Source organism: Pogona vitticeps, chromosome 2, assembly GCF_051106095.1.
Source record: "Pogona vitticeps strain Pit_001003342236 chromosome 2, PviZW2.1, whole genome shotgun sequence".
Classification (NCBI taxonomy): Eukaryota; Metazoa; Chordata; class Lepidosauria; order Squamata; family Agamidae; genus Pogona; species Pogona vitticeps.
This window is the reverse complement of record NC_135784.1, coordinates 48,760,817-48,784,397: the sequence shown is the minus strand read 5'-3', so window position 1 is coordinate 48,784,397 and position 23,581 is coordinate 48,760,817. Positions and strand designations below refer to the sequence as shown.

Sequence of the window (23,581 nt, the reverse complement as noted above, 5' to 3'; positions counted from 1 at the left end):
GAAGAGACTGATGAGGGTGCCTCAGAAAAACAAGGTGTTCTAAGCGCCCAAGATTCTGAAAAATGGAAGTTGGAACAGGAATTCAGACTTAGGGAACTAGAGCTCAAGGAGAAAGCTGAGGCCAGACAAAATAAAATAGATTTTGAAATGGAGAAAGAAAGGGCCAGAGAAAAGGAGAGGGTTGAGGCCAGACAAATGGAATTAAGACAAAGAGAATTTGAGCAAGAAAACAGACAAAGGAAAATGGAATTTCAAATACAGATAAAAAATGGAATTAGCTGATAATAATAATAATATTGAAGGAAATCAAGCCTGAGTGCTCACTGGAAGGACAGATCCTGAAGCTGAGGCTCCAATACTTTGGCCATCTAATGAGAAGAGAAGACTGCCTTCACACTTTCCCAACATCAGGGTCTTTTCCAGGGAGTCTTCTCTTCCCATGAGATGGCCAAAAATATTGGAGCCTCAGCTTCAGGACCTATCCTTCCAGTCAGCACTCAAATCGGGATATTCTTCATTGCCAAATATACAAGACTTTGTCCTATCTCATTGACTAAGTAAAATAAAAGGGCTGTGTGTTTCTTCTCCCTCTATTTCTCCCTCTGTCCCTCCCTCTATTTTTTATTATCTGAAAAAAAGAAATCTTGATTTTGAGACTTTTTCATCCATAATTGGAAAGTATATGGGCCTATGCCACAATGATTTTAAAAAAATCAAAGTGCAGTGGAACTAAATGAATGAAGGAATGCCATGTTTTGGGGGAGAAAAGTAACAACAAACCCTTTTAACAAAAAAAATTACTGTTGTGAGAATAAATCAGAATCCCATTGAACTCATGGGGAGTAGAAAGTCCTGTTAACACAGCAACATGGGATCCTGGCCCAACAAATAAATGATGATCTCCATAAAGAAAACCCACTGTCAACAGCAATACTTGCACAAGCAGCATTCCTACACTTGTAGGACCTTCCAGCTGAGTAGTTATGTTTTTATACAATTCCAAAGCAATAGCATGACTCAAAATGAATACATCTTAGTTTGAGTTGCTATTGAATTGCTCTGATATGATATTCAGCAGATATATGTGTGAGACATGTATGGGAATCTGGGAGAGAATTAAAATAATTTCCATAAAATAACAACCTTTCTCAATATAAGGGTGTTATTTTTACTGTGTGTTTGTATGTTTTGCAAGTCTCTAATCACAGAACTATGCCTCTGTGCCATTTTGTAGTGAGGGTCAAATGATCAGTTTAGTGGGCTGAACTGAGAAAAATATAAGAAGTGTATGAGTGTGTGTGTGTGTGTAGGAGGAGGTAAAGGATTAAGGGATGTTGTGAGCCACCCAGAGACCTTAGGGTAGTGTGGGCAGCATATAAGTTAAATAATAAATAAATAAATAAAATGGATGGGATAGGAAAACTTCATGTACCTGTCAGATCAGAAAACCTGATACCTGAACATCCGTTAAAGAGCCCTATAGAGCTTTATAAACCTTTAGCAAGAATCAGAAGTCTGTGTTCATCATAGCTGGCATTTAAGGTTAATTTGAGAATGAAAACAGATAAACATTTCCAATCTTATCAAAATTCATCTGGGTATCAAGGTAAAAGTTGTTTCATTGTTGCAATAATTACAGGCAACATCAGTTTGCCAATTTCTATAAGCTTTATTTTTCTACCATGCTTTTATGAATGTTCCATATGCACAAAAGCACTTCCAACTTCATGAAACAAGTCTTCCTGTTAAGGAAAACTGGACACACATATGCTTAAAGAGAAATCCTTGTGAAAAACTACGTGTGTGATAGTCATTCTTACAGTTATGAGACATTACAAACAAAAGTACATTCAAAAACAAAACCTATTGTAGGTTGTAGGCAAATACTGAAGTGTGAAAAAAAAATTCAATCCAAAATACAGGAACATAAAAGTTGCAATGAAAATATCAAAAAGAATGTTGTACTTACATTCTGGTCTGTGTCTGTGACATTTTTTCTTGCTTCCCTATATTGATATTTCTCTCAGCTGTTTACATTTCCCATCAGCAGTAAACAACTGAATTTTGATGAGTCAGTAAGTTACTGTTCCTTATAAACAGTCAGATTTTTTTTTCCAATAGAAATCTCTATTGCTTTTACCAGAGTGGCAAAATATGACTCTTGCAATTTAGAAGCCTGGGAAGTTGCCCATAATTGCTATTATTTTTCTGCACTTGCAGGAATGGTACATTGCTTGGGTAGCATTTTACCAGGTAGGCAAAACGCCACGGGTGTAAAGTGCTGGTAGACTATGTTGATCAGTTACTAAGTTGCTCTGTCTGCACTCTCGGACTTTTAGAATTTTTTTCTCCTCAATTGTTTTGCATTTCTTATCATTTGTTTACACATTCAGCAGTCAACCATGAAACATATTATTTTGCAAGGCAATGTATATTGACCTTGTTTCCAGACTTGGCTGGAGAACTGGCTGCCAATTTCCACTGTGACTTTTGTAAATTACTGTGCAAACCTCACTTTTAAAGCACAATGTACACTTTTAGGATTGCATTTTTACACCCCCTTAGTTTTTTTTAGCACTCTGTATGTACAAAATTTCACATCTTGACATATCCAGCTTGCAGTTCAGCTCTATAGAGCACAACTGCCACATTGTCCCAAAATGGGTTTGGCAGTGACATGGTAGTGTGGGTTGGGAGACAATGTTATTGCTTCACAGTGGTCTCTGTCCTCCCACATATTCAAGGTACTTCACCAACTGGGACACAAAAATGATTTCACATGTAATATTTATGATTTCACATAGGCTGAAGCCATTAATGAGAAGTGATGGCTTAATAACTGAAGAAGTGAACATTTCATGGTGTGTGCCACAGATTCTCTCCAAGTTTACATACCCTGTTTAGAGATACAAAATGAACTTGGAGCTGATATACTGCACACTGGCGGCTGCAGCAAGCCAGGCAGATTGGTTTCTATAGCTATGCGCTGTTAAAGGATGCAAGAGTTCCTTTCAACTCCCTGGCTGTAGCCCAAGCCCAGGGCTTCTTCAAGCAGGCAAGCTGTTTTACCAATTGCTGAAACGGAAGATTATTTATTTAAAGCAGCACTTCGCCCTGCTTGCTCCTCTCCTCCTCTTCCTCCTCCCCCCCCCGCTGAAAATGGGAAGGAAGCAATACTAAAGGGAAGGATGGCAAAGCTCAGCGTCTCCAAATGGAAACACAAGCCAAGGGGTAGAGAAATGCCCAGAAGCTTCTCCCCAGCCTGTCAATGACAATAAATAATTGGCTAAGGAGATGTTATTGCAAGGTGCAGAGGAGGTAGCCTCTCTTTGAAAGTTTTCCTCCCGTATCATTCTGAAGCAATTGCTCAGTCTGCATAGAGAGTAAACCTTTCCTTCCGCAATAACACCCCTTGGGAGTGCAGGTAATCGTAAGCATGTTCACAAGGCTGTGCTGGAGGGAAAGAAAGAGGCAAAGGCTGAGACAATTTCCTCCGGCGGAAGCCGAGTAGTTAAAAAAAAAAAGGACCTGGGCAGAATTTTCAAAAAATGTACATCTACTTAATAGGCCATTTTTGTTAACCAGGAAATAAGATATTTCCGTATACTTTCCAAGGGGGCGTTTCAGGAATGCAGAGACTTTTCAACAGTAAGATCTGCCCCCTTGTTCAGCTGCAAACATGTCCCGCAGGAGTCAGCCAGCGGAGAAGGCTTCAGTGATCTTGCGCTGGTTGAAAACGAAATGCTTCCTTCTGAATAAACACAGATAGGATTGCCCTGTAACTATGATCAGGATTGCAGCCTAGGTGGACTGTGAATTCCCCTCATGCTTTCTTAGTTCCAGGTATCAGGCGGGAAACAATTTCTAGAGGGATGGGTTCTTAAATTAGGCAGGCTTGAGTCCAGAAACTATTTCCCATTGGTAGGAATTAAGTCCTCCTTTTAGAGTCCGCCTCTCAGTTTCTAACAATGGAATTTGGTGCCAATGATCTTAACAGCGCGAGCTCCTCAGAAACACGACTTGAGGCGTCTGGGTATTGCAATGGCAGCACCAAAAAGAGAGAAAAAAATAAATAAAACTGAGAAATCACAGATAGGGCAAAGTGCATAGCTGGAAGGGAGAGAGGATGAGCGTAAGGAAAAAAAATGCCTTTCCTTCAAAGCACCACGGGGTCCTGTGAGGGAAAAGAGAGGCGACGGGGGGAGAAAGCGACCTATTTGCTATCTCTCTCTTTCTCTCTCCTCCGTCGCTGCCTAGGGTTCAAATGGTAATAATTTTTTTAAAAAATAATTAATTAAAAAAAAAAGCAGCCACGGTAAAGCAACCGTGCAGCCTCTTTCTTGCGAGAGGATGGGCGCCGCGCTCACCAGAAGCCTCCTCCTCCTGCTGTCCCTATTTCGTTTTCCCGTTTAATTTTTTTCTGGGGGGGAAAGCAAGGTGACTCCACCTTGTAACAGGGAGGAGGTGGCGGCATGTGTGTGTGTGTGTGTGTGGGAGGGCTGCCGAACGGCGGGAAAAGAGGCCGGCAGGGGAGGTGGGCACGCGCCGGCTCGTGATACAGACCGCGGCGCGAGCGCCAACCAGCCCGCCCGCTCGCCCGCCCGCCCGCGCGCCTTTGATGCGCCCTCTCGTCTCCGCCCCGCCCCTCCTCCTCCATTCTCCCCGCCGTCGCGGCGTGTCGGCGAGCAGCGGCGCTGGAGGCTTCAGCAGAGGCGGCGGGACGCTGCGGGAGGAGCCGCAAGGATTATTAGACTCGAAGCTGCTCCTCGGCAACGGAGGAAAATCAAACGGGAGACGCGCCCAGTTGGAGAAGACCACCAGGTGGGTGGCGGTTGTGGTAGAAGCCGACGGGGGAAAGCGGCGGCGGCGGCCACCCTGACGAGTGCTGGGAAGGGATAGGAGAGGACCGACGGGGAGGGTAAGGGAAACTTTGGGCGCGTTTTCGTTAGCTTTTTTGCTTTGTTTTCTACGGGGGGCGACCTCTAGTGGGGTCACGGTCCCGTCCGTCTTGCATTTTTGATTCCCGTCGAGGTGCTGTCAAGTTCTTCTGGAGTGCGTTTGGGGCTCGTTTTGGGTGCCGAGGGGGCTATGACGTTTTTTAAAGAACTCCCTCTGTTAGCCTATCTGGCTTTTTAAGAACTCCCTCTTTTAGCATATCTGGCAAACATAAAAAAGAAAAAGAAAAAAAAAAGAAGGCAAAAACGTTGTGGCGTTTTAAAGACTGACTGCTGTGTTTTAAGGTGAGCTTCCGTGGATCACGTCCACCTGTCTCTTTTAGCTTCTTGTAAACTTCGGGAAGGGTGATGATGGTACTTCATGCCGGTCCTAGTCGCTTGGACGACTTACTTATTTGCCTACCCAGGTTCAGCACGCCGGAAAGCTCCGCAACGTTAGCTTCCCGGTCCTCCTGCTTATGGTATAGACAAGGGCCCCGATTCTTGCTCGCTTGCTTCTTTGTAAAGCTTTGCGCTCAACTTTTCTCCTCTCGGCGTCAGGCTTTGTTTTTTTTTTTTATGGCCGAGATCGTCTGCGGCTGCACGGTTCCTTTAAGAAAAAAAACCAATAACAAATCAGCTTTCATCTTTTCACTGGCATTCGCAACATCCCTTTAGCTTTGCCATGGAGAAATGAAGTCTATAAATTCCTTTCAACAGTTTTGCCTGCCTGCTTGCTTGCTTGCTTCCTTGCGGGAGCTCCAGGGGCTGTTGTCGAGGCAGCCTCTGAAAGCAGCTGTTATTGCTCCTACCATCGGTTCTTTTCCGTTTCTTCTCACTTCATTCTGTAAGGATAAATATGTATTTTTTAAACAAATCCCCCAAGCTTCTGTGTTGGTCTCAGGAAGCACAGAACAGAAAATATGTGCCTCAGAAAATAAAGCACATTAAAAAGCCGGATATTGTCTACATTTTAAAGAGTTTGCAGCATCTTAAGAAACAGCTATAGTCTTGTATACATTTTTGTTAGAAGTAGGGTAACTCATATATATATATGAATACAGCTCAGTAGAGTTATAGCTATACTAGGTTTTGTGGACCTAGAACCCATTTCACCAGATGTTTTAAGTGTTTTATCCTTGTAAACAGTGGGGGGCCAAAAAATGACTGGAATAAAAAGGGTACTGCTCTCTCCTTTTACAGAACATGTATCTTCACTACAGTACTTCCATTATCATTTACTTCTGTAAGTTTTAATAGGAGCAGTGGAGAAAGTTAGCAGTGTGCAGTGTGATTATCCTGGGTACCTATTAAGAGGGTGAAATCTTAGCTATTTTGTATTGCAGCAAAGAGATGAAGACAAAATTATTCATGAAATCCCATATGGGGTTGTATTACTCCCATAGAAGTTGATATTGCACTAAGTATGCATTTGTGTGCATGAGATATGTGTTGATATATTGCTGTTATGAACACTATAAGTGACTCATAGAACCTGCGTTACTCAGGGGAGTTTATATTTAAACCTTCTGTGTAAAACTACTGCATGCTTTATATTTTCATCTCTGTTACATTGTAATACTGAAAGGCTTGGCTAAAATATAAAACACCTGACTTGGAGTTCAGAAAATAGGACTCTTTGCCCCTGCAGTCCTCTTCAGCAGAGTGAGCAATGAAAAATGCTAATGCTGCTGTCTCTGAACTCATCCATAATGTTAGCTTTGCTGACTGAATATATCCTTTTGCTCTTTTTCTGAGCACTAGGGGTCAGGTGCTTTCTGCTGGTGATACAGGAAACACTTTCCTTGAGTACTGCTTTATTTGTGGCTGTTTTATACAATCCAATTAGAAGTGTTAGAAAGGTGTAACCTCCCTTTCAAACATCTCCATTAACAGGGCTACTCAGAAGCCAACTTATTTTGTTTCATAGGAGCAGTTTTAAAACAGGAGTAAAATATTAATGGAGTTCCTTTGAAAATTATATAATCATCCATTCTTTGTATAGTTTATTGTCTCATATTAAGCAACTAGAATAGATGTCATTTAAATATCAGTTAAACTGACTAGTTTGTCTAGATTAAGCAGGTCATTCTGCTCACCCAGAGCTGTTCTTTATAAAGTGCTTCTTATCATACTATCCATACTCGGTAATTCTACCTTCTTTCCATGTGTTAGATACTGTTTGGTAATATGATATATTAAATTCTGTGTTTGATGCTGTGAAGTATTGATTGTTTCATTGGATGTTTTATGGCTCCATTTAGCATGTTCTGAACCACTCACACATTCTTGGATTAGGCCATGTTTCACATTCTGTGACATTTTGGGCTGCGATGTTATATTCATTTGTAAAGGAATAAGCCCAGTTGAACTCTGTGGGGGTGATTTATGAGCAGACATGTACAGAATTGCAGATCGGTTCCATGCTTGATTATGGAGAAATAAGACTGAGAATTAACTAGGACTTAATTCTTTGTAGACATCCACCAGAATACACTATACACCAGTGTGTTGTTTTTCTTGTCCATTCACTTGGCTTGGCTGTAGACTCAGGAGTGTTCCATATCTCTCTCTGTGTTCAGAAAGCTTTGCTTGCAGAAAGCCCTTAGTTTTTATTGTTGCAGCTTATCTAAAGGTAGAAAGATGGTGTGACTGGGAAAGGGGAGGGGGGACACCTTTGCCAGCCAGGAGCCCTGGACTGATTGAACCAATGATCTGATTATGTACATGGCAGCTTCTTGTCTGACAGATGGTCAGGAAGACCAATGGATATCTCATTCTGCATTCAACTAGGCTTGTAGTTTAATCTTTTTTAACAGCATGTGATAATGCTGCCAAATTCACCACAAGCTGTGTTATCCAATTTTGAGGGTTGTGGCTGAAGTTTTATAGGCACTTTGGAAACTTGTTATAAAAGAAGTCTGATTTCTGACTGGGGCTCTTGCATGCAGAGTTTCAGACAGGAATGACTTTTTTTTTCACAGGCAGAGCTATAAACAAGAAATAAGGATTTATAACAGAGGGTCTATCTGACTTTTATGGCAGTGCAAATAACATTTCTGGGGATGCATGCAGACAGGTGTGGAAATATATTCATTATAAATGAAGCTTGACTTTAGAGGCATTTGAAACAGATGCTCTATAAAGAGTGACAGAATTATTCAGTATGAGCTTGTAATATTAACAGCAAAAATGCTGATAAATTCTGGATCTTGAAAAAGATGTTACATTTTGATGGCCTTAAATGGAACAACATTTTTCTTTTCTTTTTTCCTTTTTATTAAAATTCAAAGATTATGTATGCAGATGCTTTGATATTTCCAGGTCTATAATTATCTGATTTCTGAGTATACCATTGTTTAGAAATTTGTGGTATATAAACACTCTAATCTCCTACAATAATGTATTCACTGGGCAGTATTATACTGTTGTTTCCAACTGAAGCAGAACATTGGCTCAGTGCAACTTACTTAACTGTTGACTTATCAACCATTCTAATTGAGAGTAGCAAAAGGATACTAGCTTGTACCTTTAGAGAGCATAAACCCTTGCTGCAACTTTTTGATTAGTCTAGTAAGTTGCAGCTAAAATAAGCCCATTGAATCCTTTGTAAGTTCCATGGATCCAATGTTTTGGTTGAAACTTACTTACTACTTCTGGTTGAAACTTACTATGCTAAGCAGCAGGATTTCAGCCAGTATAAATCACATGGAAGTAAGCAGATGAATTCTTGGAAGATACCAATTGTACTGATCTTGTTTTAGTGGACATCCTTTCAAACCAGTTTCAGAGCACATTTCAGTGGATGTGAATGGCTTTTGGAAACCAAGCCGTCTTCCAGTGTACACAGTTGTTTTTCACCTTTAGCTCTATAGCACTCCAGAACCCAGCTATCTGAAAATCTTAGCTGTTTTTTCTAAAACAAGGTTCTAGTCCTTATGCATTGGCAATGCCTGATTGAAATCTTATTTCTGAAGCTAGAGGAAATTGAGTTGAACAGAATTTCCAGTAGTTAGGGCTGGAGTTTCAATGCAATGCATAGCTCTCTACCTCTCCCATCATCATTAGTATAGGAAGTTTCTGGATAATATAATTTCATTTTTAATTATATATAGATCTATGATAAACTTTGTGTACCATACAGTAGGTTCATATTCTGTGTCACACATCATGATGAGAGAAGGTAACCTGAAAGTTGAAGATTTATTTGAAAGATGCTTGATGTTAGATTGAATTATGGAAGGTTATTGACAGTGAAAGAATGATCTGTTATTCTGATATCAGGATTCTCAGTGAATATTAGTAATATTTGTTTGCAATTCTTGCTAATGCTAGAGTTTCATAATTTGTATTATACTACTCTGCAATGCACGTCAGTAAAGCCAAGTGTAGCACAAAGACTTGTACCTGTTGTTTGCTTGAATACATGGTTTATAGCCCTACACGACCTTTCATTAAGCCACTTATTGCATGCATGCGTATGTGGCATGTACTGTCTATGAAAACATCATAAAATAGTTTGTGCCTGAGTTGGGCTCCGAATGCAGGAAAAGCCTTGATCTATAGGGCTTGAGTCATGTTCTTGTCTACTATTATTTTAGAGAAGTGCTGAGTAGCTCCCTTTTGGGTAACTGCTGTGAGAAAGCAACAGTTCATTCCATCAAAAGGTAGGTGCCTGCCCAAAGACTGGAAGAAGCAGACTTCTCCCTCCTTTTCTCTCCACTGCTGTCCTTCTAGTCCTTGTATGCTACTTTTTCAATAAGCCTCAGAAGATCATTGACCCTCAAGGATGGAATGGGTGGAATCCTGATTGTCTCACAGAAGCACTTTCCATGAGTGAGAATAATTTGAGTTAGCCTATGATGTTTATTGTACTTATGAATTATATAAAGTGTTTTGCATACTTATGCATTTATTTAAATATTTTAAGTCATTTTTAGGATAATAAAAAAATCTTCCTCAACATCTTGCAGAAAATTCAGCAATTCTGTATAGGTTTTCTCTGTAGTGAGATGCACTCTGCTTATTGAAGCTTATTCCAAATTAGCATGCACAGTATTAAAGCCTCAGAACTGTAAATTGCCTTAATTATATACAATCAAGATTGCAAATGTACCCAGTACCCAAGAGAGAGAGAGAGAGAGAGAGAGAGAGAGAGAGAGAGAGAGAGAGTTTTAACCCATAGTATTATTTGCTATCTAAATGTAAATTATTTTCATTTTATTTTAGGGGGATAGCTCTGTTAGTCTAACAAATTGTATTTGGCAGCCTACAAATTTAGAGGCCTTATCATTTTATCTTAGTTATTAATACCTTAGTTACTGCCATCTGAGAAGTAAGAAAAAAATATTTGAAAATTGATCCTACAGATGTTGCAAAAACCATCAGTAAGTATATTTACCTACAGTACCCTCACACAGATTTTTATAATATTGAAACATTGCAAGTTACAAATATCTGCACTAGACACAGGAATAATCATTGTCTAATACTGTACATCTTAACTTTATGCATTTTAGTGAATAGAACTTTGCTTAAAAACCATTTAACTGCATCCCAAAGGGAGTGGGGACATTTTCCCCATATTTCTAGGTTTTCCACTGTGGGGAGGGGGAACCACAGTCCTCAGAAAAAAAAAGGACAGAAAATGTCCCCCTACTCTAATATTTCCCAATCCATGGGTGTTTTCATCTCTGGGACTTATGCTGCATTCCTATATCTATGCAAATAAACACTATATGTTCTATTCAGCCATAATGTGATTTGGAAATCTTTGGTTTTATAATGAAATGGCAGTGGTAGATATAGCAGTTCCTGGAATAGGTATATTGCAGCTGCTTTTAAGGGAGTCTTAAAGCAATGAGCTTTCAACATTTTCCATATAACTGCCAACAGTTTGGTTATACTGAATAAAATGAAAGTAGAGTCAATCCTTCCTAATGATAACACTTGATGGCACTCTTAGCAAGAATATCTTTATATCTGACCTGTTACACAGGGCAGCCTTTACGTTTGCTGTGGCAGGCAGATACAAAAGACATAGGCTGTCAATAGTTTCTCTTAGTGGAAGATAGTAATATGACCTCCACAACTGTCCATTGCCTTTAAAGGTATTCTGGGTTATTTTTTTCCACTTGCAAAATATCAACAACAAAATAAACCATATTATAAATGGTGATGTTAGAATGAGTATCAGGCATGTGATGCTTTGCCATTTGTAAACTATGGTTTATTTTTATCTACTTTTCATTTATTTCATGCTTTTAGGAACCGTCTTTTAATCATAGGGCCCCATGGGTAGTTCGTCTGAAAATAAAATAATACATCTATATAAAAGTAATCCATATGCTTAGACCCAAGATTAAAGCACTTTACAATAGGACCCAAAAGTCAAAAGCCTGGTAAAACAAGATGGGAGCAGAATAGATATCCAATGAGCCTGTGTGGAAGAGGAATTCCAGAGGCTTTTGCTATAGCTGAGACTTCTTTCCTCAGTCACTACCTGAGGGCACGGAGGGAAGAGCTTTCATCATTCATATCAGTATATGAAAAAAATTATATGGACACATGGCTGCATTCCTTTATCTGGAAAAACATTATGTAGGGCTTTAAATGATGTTAATGTTCCTATTGTATCAGTGGAACAAACATAAGTGTTGGCTTGTTTACCAGTTTATAGGTTAAGGTTAGAGATGGAGGTATTCGTATACGAATACCCCCACACAGATGGTGATAATGAGGTCCCAGCCCTATGGGGCCAGATGGTTCACTCACAATTCCGCCGCTGCCACAACCTCCATGGAGCCTTCCAATGGCTCCAGAGATCGTGATCTGTGAGCCACTATTCAACCTGGCAGAGAGGCTTGTCGTACCACCTCCTCCCAGGAGTGCCGAGCTGATTGCAATCTCCAGAGCCATTGGAAGGCTCCTTGGAGATTGCGGCAGTGGCAGAATTGTGAGTGGACTGTCCGGTCCCATGGAGCTGGACCCTCGTTATCACCACCTGTGTGGGGGTGTTCGTATACGAATAGCCCCATCTCTACTTAAAATCTCAGAGTCTCCCAGGTTCTTAAAATCAGTAGGTCTGCTATAGTTCAGACTAATAATTGTATTTAGGCTCAACTCTTTGCATTCATGCTCTGAAACAGACCAACTATCAGTTCAGTTTTAAAGCACTGGATCTATATATTTCTTGCATCTAGTCCTAGTGAGTAGCCAGAAAGCTGTATTTTTTTAACTAACTGTAGTTACTGTAAATAGTCCTAGATATTATTACAGCATATGGATAAATAAATCCAGGCTGCCTTTGTCATAAGAAGCACATAACCAGAAGTTTCCAGTCATGGAATATACTCTCCTGGGATCATTTGTCTTAGTGACAAAAATGTAAAGTGGGTTTTAGGGAGATTTCAGGTTGATTTAGAACAGGCTGAACACTTCTTCCTAAGGATCCACAATGTCTTTGTCTTTTTTGGATTAAGCTTCAGGGTTCCCCCCCCCCCCCCGCCCACATATCTAGGTTCTATGGAACTCTAGAAACGAGTTTCATCTCCTTGCCTAATTGAATGAGAATATAGAAGTGAGAAATACTTGGTAATACATACTTTTTGCTCCTTGGATGACCCCCCTAAGGACTTTCTTGTTGATACCATGATATCAAAAAGAGAGAGAGAGAATGGAATCCTGTGAGATATAGTATAATTGCGGTGGCTCAAGTGGAAGTTTTCCAGAGGAATCTTTCAGAAGCTTTTGACTTAGAGGAGAAACTTTGGACTACCATATCTCTCACTCTCTGTTGAGAAAAGCTGTCCAAAAGGATACCCTGGTTGGTGGTATTTGAAGTCACTGAGAAATCTGAGAGAATCGAGGATCATAAGTTCCTTGTCTGTTTACCAACATCAGAATGCCAATGCTTTTTCTGTCTAGAACTGGGCTTGAAATTGGACTGAAATCCATCTAGTAAAATCTCAGCAAATAGTATGTTGAGTTGTCTGGCTCCCACTTGCTCAAACACCTTGTCTATTTTTTATATATTTAATACAGCTGATAGTTGTTGCAGTCTTCAGGATCCAGGATAGCTTTTAAAGGAAGAGCCACTTCTTTGGGGAAAATAGACAGACAGACAGACAGAGACATACATCATAATTTTAACAATAACAGATGGTAATATCTTATAAGTTTGAAAGTTCTGTATTCTTAATATGTAAATTAAAACTTAAAATGTAAATTAAATAAAATTTAACTTGTATTGATACATCACATGCATAGAGATGGTATATTCAACTGTTTCACTTCTGTGTGTAAAAGCCAAGGAAATTATTATACGAACATAGCCATAGGATGGTGTTTCATATCTTTAAAATGTTGTGTTCTTCTACTTCCTGCTATCTTCTGCTTCACCTCCCAAGGATGTCCCATGAGGGATTTCAGATCCCTCCATTTGAAAATAATTGGCAAACTGTATTATAGGGCAAGAATTTATAAAACTCCTTTCTAACCTCAGGTCAGATTTTCCGATTTGTTCAGGGCTTGCAAAATGAATACAAAACATAGGTTTTAAACTTAGCAGGAAAACAAATGATATTGAATTCAGTGGCTGAGTATTTTTCTATTTTTAAAGAGCATTGTAACTTCATATTGCTACATTGTAGGTTAAATTTGATTGGAAAAACAATCTGATACAGATTTTGTAAGAACATGGGAATAGTGTAGCTTCAATTTGCATTCTTTTTCTTTATACTGTACATTCACCTGAGAAAGGCGTTTATGTGACTAGATGATCTTGTTTTATTTGCAATAGGAGAGCCCAAAGGTACTTAGAGAAATTCAGTGCTGGTTACCCTTAATATGCCTCTTCCATAATCCCTGGTCTATGATCTAGACCAGGGATTATGATCTAGATCTTTCTTCATTTTTTCAGGAGTGGCTTTTCAAATAGTTGAGATGGTAACAGCCATAATCTTGCTTAATCTTTTCAGTTGTTAGACATGTAGAGCAACCATAAAAATATCATGAAATATTAGGTGCATCAGACTGAGTCCTGGCTACTCAGTTCCCATCACTACACACCTCTTTCAGTTGGAGAAATGGCATTCTGGAAGTCTATGCAATGATAATTCCTTATCCTTCTTCGTTCTAAATAACCATTCACAAACCATGATGAATAGTTGAGTCCTGATGCTGCTCCAAGAACAGTGCATCAAATTCTCAAACAGTATACCTGACATGGTGTTGTTTTTAAAGTACAGTACATATCAATTGTTTGTTTATGGATTTGATTTGGTGGCTGTGACACTGATCATGGAGGGGGAGAATGGTAGAATAAAGAAATTATTCCATGGTTTTCCAGATTCTCCAAAATACCAAACCCATAGATAGTCTTTGGTATAAAATGTACACATGTCAATAAATTATGTATTTCTATGGATAATTCTTTTGTTTTGCACCATCCAATGCATCTGACATTCTGCAAGGGTTCTGTTTCCTCTACCACCTTTTATATTGTAAATGTCCTTGTGATAAGTATGTATGTACATAACACAGCATCTGCTATCAAAGTTTAAAAAGATATATCATTCCATAGTAGTTTTTTGGGAAGATAAAAATAGTTTTTTTTCCCAATTACCAATGGGGACAGTCATTTTCCTTTTCAGAAGATGCTTTTGGTAGCCTAACTCAGGGACCATACAGAAACATAGGGATGCTCATCTCACTCAGCAGCTTCTCACCTTATCACTACTGTAAGCAATTTTAGACCATACAGAAAGAGATAAAAAAGGAGACAGATTACATTGCAAGTGCTTAACTTTCAAACTTAGATTTTGAAAGAAAATCAGCATGGAAGGAGGGTATAATAAACTTACTTAGGGACATAAGTGGCTATTATAGTTAGTGAACTGAGTCTGTGCATCGATGTACATCTTAGAACTAGATTTAAATCATTATTATTTTTAAACTTGATATTTAAGTACCAGACTTGGTTTTATTGGCCTAAATCTAATTCTAAGATCAAATCCATTGAATTATTGGGATTTACATAGGTGTTTGATTACCCTTCAGTAATTGATTTAATGACATCCAGCAGTGAGGTAGATAGGGTAACCAACTAGTTCCCAAGGAGACCTGGATTTGAATCCCTACTCAGTTATGGAAATTCACTGGGGGTGTAGAACTGCTAAAACACACTTTAAATATCACACTTACCACAAAAGCTTTATTAGAGTTATATATATGTCCAGAGAGCAGCAACAACAATAATAATAATAATGGGGTAGTAAAGAAATGGAAGTCAGTCAGTCAGTCAGACCAGACTTGAAAGCACATAACAACAGCAAATGATTTAACAGGTTTACTCTTGCTGGAATGAGCAAGGTTTACTCTAGCTGGAATGAGCAAGAGGATTTAGGCTGTTGGTTTAAGTTGCCTTTAGTTGAGGGTGAGAGATCTTTAAAGCAGCCATTCTCAAAAAAAGAAAAAAAAAAGAAAAAAGAAAAGAAAAGAAAAGAAAAAAGGGGGGCATGGCCCCTTTAGGAGCTCTTCTCAGGTTCTAGGATACAACATGAACAGATGAATAGAAAAACAGATTAGAAGAAAAATTCAGTTTATGCCCCCCTTCAAATGTGCCAAGGCCCCCAGGGGACCATATGGTCCCCATTGAGAATGGCTGCTGTAGAGTATCACTTATTGGTAATTTAGTCAATAGCTGTATTTTCTTAATTTTTAAGTGTTATTGTTTGAAAGGATTTGCCTTTGTTTCACCTATCAGACACCAAAGGAATTCAGAACCTCATGGCAATATTACATTTGCTAATATGTGCAATCTGCTATGTACTTCAGTAACCACATCTGGTGGTACAAGCCAGTCCTTGATTTGGTTCAGAGTCAATAAGAAATATGGATTGAGGCCCTATTTCATTCAGAGTAATTTGAACCTGGTCTGAACTGATCGTGATTCTAAATCCTAACTGAGAATGGGAAATCTTTTTCGGAATATTTCCCATTGACAAGCAGTGGGAAACCAAAAGAGCTATAAATTTTTGTTATTTTTTAAAATGGAAGTGGATGGAATTCGGAGATGGGAATCTGTTCAGAGCAACAAATATGTGCTGAAACCCCCCAGTTGCTGTTTTCTCTGGGTATATATACATATGCTGTTGGAAAGTAAAAGATTAACTTTGGATGTACTTATATGTTATTAAGGCACACTGGACAGCAAAAGGCACAAAACTGACAATGAAGTCCATGTAGGAAATTTTGTGGATGTATTGTGTCATGATTTCAGCTAGGCTTTTGACAAAATACCATATGAATATTCTGATAGTCAAGTTGATAAAATGTGAACTAGATTGTACTACTGTTAGGTGGATTTGTAGCTGATTGATAGGCCACAACGAAAGTGTTCTCACCAAGGGTTTCTTGTTGTCCAACAGAAAAATGACAAGTAGGGTACCACAAGATTCTGTTCTTAGCTCTGTGCTGTTGAACATCTTTATAAATTATGTGGATGAATCTGTGGATGGGATGCTTATCTTGAAGAACTGGGCCAAAACAAAGAAAATGAGTTTCACATGGGAAAAAATGTGACGTCCATCATTTAGGTCAGATCTGGTTCAGAATGAGGCCAGTTGGTTGCACATTGCTACAAATACTACATTTTTTCCAGGATATCAATCAGGGTGTTTAGAATGTTCTGCTATGATAATTTAGTTGTGCTTGAGAATAATTTGTTAAATGTAATTCTTTAAATTTAATCTTAGAACTGCAGAACTGGAGGGGACCCTGTGGATCATCAAGCTCAGCCCCGGTCAAGGAGGCACAGTGGGGAATCAAACTCCCAACTCCTGGCTCTGCAGCCAGAGACATAAACCACTGAGCTGTGCAGTGTTTTAAAATTTTTTTATTTTTGCTTAATAGGCCATAATGGAAATAAATTAACACTTCAGCTTAATTTAAAGATTTTATTGCAATGATAATGAGATTTTTTTCCACTAAAAAATGTTATTTTTTGCTATGCAACCTAACTGGCCAAATGATGGGTAATCTCTCCTTCATTAAAAATATTTATTTGTTGTGCATTGATTCCTTTGATTTAAATTTTAGTTTATTTTGAGTTTTGACTATATTGTGATCTGTCATGCAAGACATGCATTCATGCTATACTTTTGAGACAGTTCATCTGCTGGCTCTTCAGCCTTTTTGGAAATGCATTTCCATGTTCAGAAGTAATTGCCTCCCCCACTCCCAAAGATATCCAATATACAGTTTTATTTATATTATATTTTACTTGTTTTTTTTTTTAAATAACATCCTCAGCTGTTTCAAGTACTGTGTCTGTGTAGTGATTTTAGAGGAAAGGCAATATAACACATGTCCAACCCCTCCCTGTAACTTGTAATTTAAAAAAATGTGAATATGCAATACTGTAGTATACATGGGTGTAAAAATACAGAACAGTAATGAACATGTTTACTCAGAAGTAAGTCCCATGGAGTTCAATAGATTTAGTCCTAGGTGAGTATAGGATTTACTTGCAGTAAGTCCATTTTTCTAGGTGATGAAGCAGAGATTTTTATTTATTTTTTAATTTAATTTAATTTAATTTAATTTAAGGACCCTAGATGTGAATCTTGCAGCTGCATGCCTTTGGCAAGAAACTGAGGGGGTTGAAATCCTTTTTTTCTCTTTTTTTAAGTGATGCTTCTCTGTGCATGCTTTTTTTTTTTTACCGCTAGGAAATTTCATTGGAAATGTGTGGTTTCTGAGATGTTTCATGGTCTTTCTTTCTGGAAGAAATACTACTCCTATACAAAATGGTATTTTTCCTAGGCAAGACTTTCTGGAAAGTGCTTTGAGCTGTACAGAATTTGGCAGTTGCATACAAGAACTGAGAAGGAAAAACAACAACAAAGAAAACCTAGACAAGAATCTGATTTTTGCAGGAAGCTTGGAAATCTCGGCAGTGCAGGAAGAATGTTGGTAAGGAGTAAATTGTGGAAGAAAAAGAGAGCAGGGTGCCTATTTTATGTATTTCTTAATTTTTTTAAAAAAGAAACCCATGGTTCATGCTTCGACATCAGTAAATGATGATGAAGCAAAGGATACACCTAGTTGATAGGTGTGAGTGTAGTGGAAAGAAAAGCAAGAAGAGTAATAAATATAAATTATAAAACATAATAGAACATATAGTAAGATAAGATCCAGTGTTTTATGATAGACAGCCTTCTTTAACCCAGCAGTTTCATTTTGTACTGGACTCTACCATCGCTAGACAACAAATGGGATTTCTAGTCCATTTGAGAAAAATTTCCAGATTGGGGAAGATAACTTTGAAGTGACAAAAAAGAGACAAAAAAGAGAAGAGAGAATGCTTTTGAAGGAACGAATAAAAAAACCAGGCCATACTCTACTGGTAGTGACAACTCCTATGACGTTCTTTATTAGCCCCACTTTTTATTTCAGAACTAATAATTGAGTTAATTTAATTAATATTAATTAAATTATTCTAATGCTGAAATTATTGTGGAATTTAGATATGGAAGAACTGAAGCTATAATATGTATGGTTATAATTTGTGTGTGTGTGTGTGTGTGTGTGTGTGTGTTCATGCAGCCTATACTACCTACATTTCTGGTATTATATTCTTTGACACCTTCTCTTTGAAATGTAAATTGTGCACATAGTGAGCTGCAAATATTCTGTACAGACATTTAATGAACTGTCCTTTATGAATACAATATAAATATAAATTAAATTCATTTCCCTCAGTTTTACATAACTGTTTTGGTTATTGAAGCTTAGAGGGTCAGTTTCCTACACGTGATCTGTATAAGCTAACTAAAGCAATGAAGTAACAAACCACTGTAACAATTGTTAACATATGCAGTCATGAAAGTATAATCTCTCCAGGACTAAGCTGCTCTTTCTGAATACTATATAGATATTAAATATATATTTTTGTAGTTTTTCATTACAAGGTGCTACACAAGGGCATTTTTCTTGTCTACATTTGTAAATCATATATTTTTTACTTCTTCCACAATATCTAAAGTCTTTGTGACAACTAAATCTATGCTAAAATGGAATGTACATTTTTTCCATCTCAGAAATCTTAAATGTTAAGAAAAAAAAGATGAACCCTTGCTAACATATTCAAATCATCTTCTACATATACAATGCCCTTCTGTGAAAGCTAATTTTAAAATATCACATATAAACTGAATTGCATTGAAATTGCAAGTAAGTTTTCTTGTGTTTGGATACATTGCAGTGATGCTCATTCACACCTTAGATATTAATTACATCCCAACTTTTATTTGGTTCATTTGGGGGGGGGGGGGGAACACTAGCTCCCAGTTTGCACCACAGGAAAGAGTCCAGTCCAAATTTTTAAGAACTAGCTTACAGGTCCAGATAGATGGATGGATGGATGGATGGATGGATGGATGGATGGATGGATATAGATATAGATATAGATATAGATATAGATATATGTATGTATCTATATATAGATATCTAAAACCACAAGGTCTATTTCCTCTAATATTTCATGACAACGTCCAATCTAACTGGGTCAAGTCTGTCCAGAGCTATTTGTTCAAAATTGGCCTTTCCCTCAAGTGCTTTTCTCTTATGGAACAGATCAGGCAAAAACAAACAAACAAAAACAAAAAACTAGTAAAGCACAAAACTGAGGATACAGAACATAAAACTGACCTTTCATGCACACAAAACTCTGTGGTGAGGACCTACATAAAAACCTTGGGGAACCAGCAAATTATTTAACATCTCTGGCAGTGAAAGAGTTTAGAAGAAGCTTCACCTTGGCAAGGTGCTTGGCCCTCCCTTCCACTATACTTGAAGGGAAGTACGAGAATATCCCTTTCACTGAAAGGCTTCATACTTGTTCCATAAGGGAGGCTGAGACTATAGGGCACATGTTCTTCACCTGTCTGCATTACGAGGTGGCCCATAAGGAGATCATCACCTCACTGACCCCAAAAAGTCTATGCTCGTCAGAAAAAAAAAGATTTGGGTTTCTTCTTTCTAATATAGACTCCAAGATCACTTTGCCAGATTTTGTATGGCAATACTCAGGTCTCGGAAATTCCACAGTAATTAAATATTAGATTTTGAATGCCAATTTTTTTTACAAAGTAACTGAAATTCTGAAATTTTATGGTAACCAGATACTAGATTTTAAATTGTCTTTTAATGTCAAATGCTTTTTTTTTACAAAGTATTTGGAATTTTGAAAACTGCAAAAGTCTATGTTTTTTACTCTGTGTGATTGGTCTAAGGCACACAACAATAAACTGTGCTGTAGTATATTAAATTATTTGCACTAATACTAAACTGTGAGGTTCACGTTGGTTGAATTATGGCTACAATCCCATGCACACCTAGTTTGAAATATATTTTATTGTTATAAGGTTGACCCATTTGGCTAAGTTTTACCTAGATTTTAGGTATGCTGTTAGGTCCTGTTTAGCTCATCACCGAGTACAAGCTTTCATATCCTTTTTAAAGGGAGGTAATTCTTAAGGCAAAACATGTTTTGGCCAATACCTTTGTGACGGTTTCCATGTGATTTTCCAGTGTGTAAACTCATACCCAGCTGAAAAGGATCTCATAGATATATAAACCAAAGAATCATAGATAAATATTGCAATTGTGGGTGTGCCTACTCCTGGCTGGTTTGCAAAATAAATAAATAAATAAATAAATAAATAAATAAATAAATAAATAAATAAATAAATTTGTTGAGCTGTGTTTGCAGCTGAGCTAACAGCAAGGCTTCTGAAAGCTTAACTAGGTGCTGCCCTGAGAGAAACAAGAAGAGAAGAGGAGGAAGTATAAATTATTGGTGGAAATCCTTTTGGCATAACCATGCTTGCTGAAGGATTATGATGTCATAGGCAGAGAAGGTCACAGCTTCCATGTGATGAGAAGCTGCAGGATAGGAAGAGGATATTTTTAATTACTAAAAATCTTCGACTGCTGGTGTTGTATGACCCTTTCTCCACGGATAAATTATTCAACAGGATATCTACATTATGCTTCTGCTTCTTTTTACTAAGCTTGTTGGGTTTATGATAGGTATATCATAAATTTCTGGAAAGAAATTGCCAACAATGATAATGAAAGTGTAATCACAGAATCATAGAATAATGGAGTTGGAAGGGGTCTGTAAGACCACTGAGTCCAGCATGCTGCTCAGTGTAGGAATCCAAGTAAAAGTATAGCTGACTGATGGCTGTCTGAATTTTTCTTGAATGCTTCCAGAGTTACAGTGCTCATCACTTCCTTTTTGAGGAACCAGTGTACATCTATGTGTCCATATACGGCCCTGAACTATTCAGAAACATGTTTTTCAAAGATAAATGCATCTAAATACTTAGTAAATCTGCATAAGGGATTGATATAATTGTACTCAATGAAAAGTAGAGATTGGCAAAGTTATTTTCTTGAACGACAACTAGCAGAATTTCCCAGGCAACATGGTTGGTGACAGTTCTGTCTGAGATGCTGATTGTTTAGTTTGAAAAGTAAATTGGCCAAACTCTACTAGGCATTTTATTCTCCTCTGTAATCATTCTCATTCTTTGCTCACTGCTATAATATACGTAACCAAAAGCAATGAAACAAAACAACAGCTGGCAAAGAGTAGGATTTGGAAAGGATTTAGCCGCCTAGAGTGGTTGTTCGACTAGATAGGCAGGATATAAATGTAATAAATAAATAAATTTATAATTTGGAAACCATGAGAGGTGAATTGGTACTTACTTAAATGTATGTGTAGAGTTCAAAGGTTAAGTATGATTAAGAAAATGTTGTGTAGTTATAATAAAACATTCAGCCACATTCTCCCTAATTTTCTAGACTGTCCTCACTCCTCCATCATTCCGCCCCCCAATCAGATATCTGTGTGCCAATTGAGTAAGGGTTGCAGTGGTATCATCATGTAGGATTATGAATCTATGTGCTTCTCAGTCCATGTGGGATTTTCTGGCCAACAAGATGTTATCAGTTTCTTCCCATGAAATATTGTGCATAATTAGATTCTATACAGGAAGTTGCAGAATTTATCACTATCAGCTTATATCAATTTAGTGCACTCTTATCTTGGTCAACACACTCCTTCAAAAATGACCACTGTGATAGTCTGACACTGACAAAAGTGGCAAAAAGATACAAAAACCCTGTTTAGGATGATAATACTTTGGGCTCAAGCAGTGTCAAACTTAATCTTTCAAAGGAAATTGGTGATAAATTGGGACCAACCACTGCTCAGCAATTCTTCCTACTTCTGCTCTGGGAAATGTGTCAGTCTTTATGGGAGTCCCTTCTGGGGCAAAATGTCAAAAATCTCTGGGATATATATTCCTTTATTTCTATGCACCAGAAATAAAGTACCACGGCTGCTTTATCTGGTCTCCCTCTTCCCTTTTTATCCAGAAAATATTCCTTTAAAATAGGTTTGGCTGAAAGAAGATACTGATTGTCTCAAGGACACCTTGCAAACTTTATGACTAAGTATGGATTTGATTCGGTCCCTGGGCCAGCACTGTTATCCATTACACTGTACTAACTTTTCAGGTTAGTGACTGAGGCATATCTGATGCTAAAGCTTCAAACATATTGGTGAAAAGAATGCAAATAACAATGCAATTGATGTTTATCAAAATTTATGTCATGAGCAAATTTGGTTACTCAGGGTAGGAGAATTACAGTACGAAAACTATATGTTGCTAGCTGATTTTGAGTCCTGTGTGTGAAGCTGAATATAAAATAAGTGAATATACTTATTCACAAGTCTATGCCTTTATACGTGCCATCAAGGTGCTTTTTTACTTATCACAACACTATATAAATATATTTTTTGAGTTATGTGAGATATTCCAAGATTGGTTTACTGTAGTAACTCTCCACTGAGTTTTCATGGCCAGGCATGGATTTGGACCTATCTCTCCTAAATTATAGTCCAACACTCCATCTGCTATGCCACACTAGCTCTTCAAATCTTCCTAATAGAGAGACTTGGGCAGTAAGACTGTGAGTGTTGTATGCAGCCTTTTAAGACTTTTAAGACATTACTATTAGGAGCATTAGACTTGAGCATCTTATTTGAGGTTAATGTTCACTTTCATAAGAATGGTCCCTAAAACTGAGGTTGATATGCTACAAATATGAAGCACATTTTTGCTTGTGCAGCTCTTCGGGAATTACATTGCCACTCTGGTAGTTTTGAAATCCTGTTTCAGTACAGGAGAGCCTGACATTCAAAAGATGTTTTATGACTATGTGTATTTATTTCCTCTATGGTATTAAAATATAATACATTGTCAGTTTCCATAGTTGTAGATTTCTTCACTGCAATAAATCAGTGAATACAATCAAGAAGCTTTACAAACTGGCAGTGAAATAAATCCATGATGGAAGGCCTCTGGAAGTGAATCCAGAGCAAGACATTAGATTCATTGTTGCTTATCATAAAAATTAAAAATTACCTCACAGACCTTTTTCAGAAATCTCCATTATGCACAAGTATTTATCAGTTTAGTGGAGAATATAAATTGGGATTTTATCACATTTCAATATTCATTTTATTTTTATTTTAATGTTTTGCTACACAGCCTCAGGAGACGTTT

At 37.8% G+C, this 23,581-nt stretch overlaps 1 protein-coding gene across 2 annotated transcripts in view; it reads left to right on the top strand.

Moving 5' to 3' along the window:
- The first annotated feature begins 5,103 nt into the window (after window positions 1-5,103).
- Window positions 5,104-23,581, top strand: part of CNTN3 (contactin 3) — a 297,168-nt gene continuing 278,690 nt past the window's right edge. Inside the window, exon 1 of one of the 2 annotated variants that reach the window (XM_072989444.2) lies at window positions 5,104-5,240. The gene's annotated coding sequence lies outside the window, so the exon portion shown is untranslated. The remainder of the gene's footprint in view (window positions 5,241-23,581) is intronic. The other variant, XM_020811500.3, reaches the window with a different exon arrangement.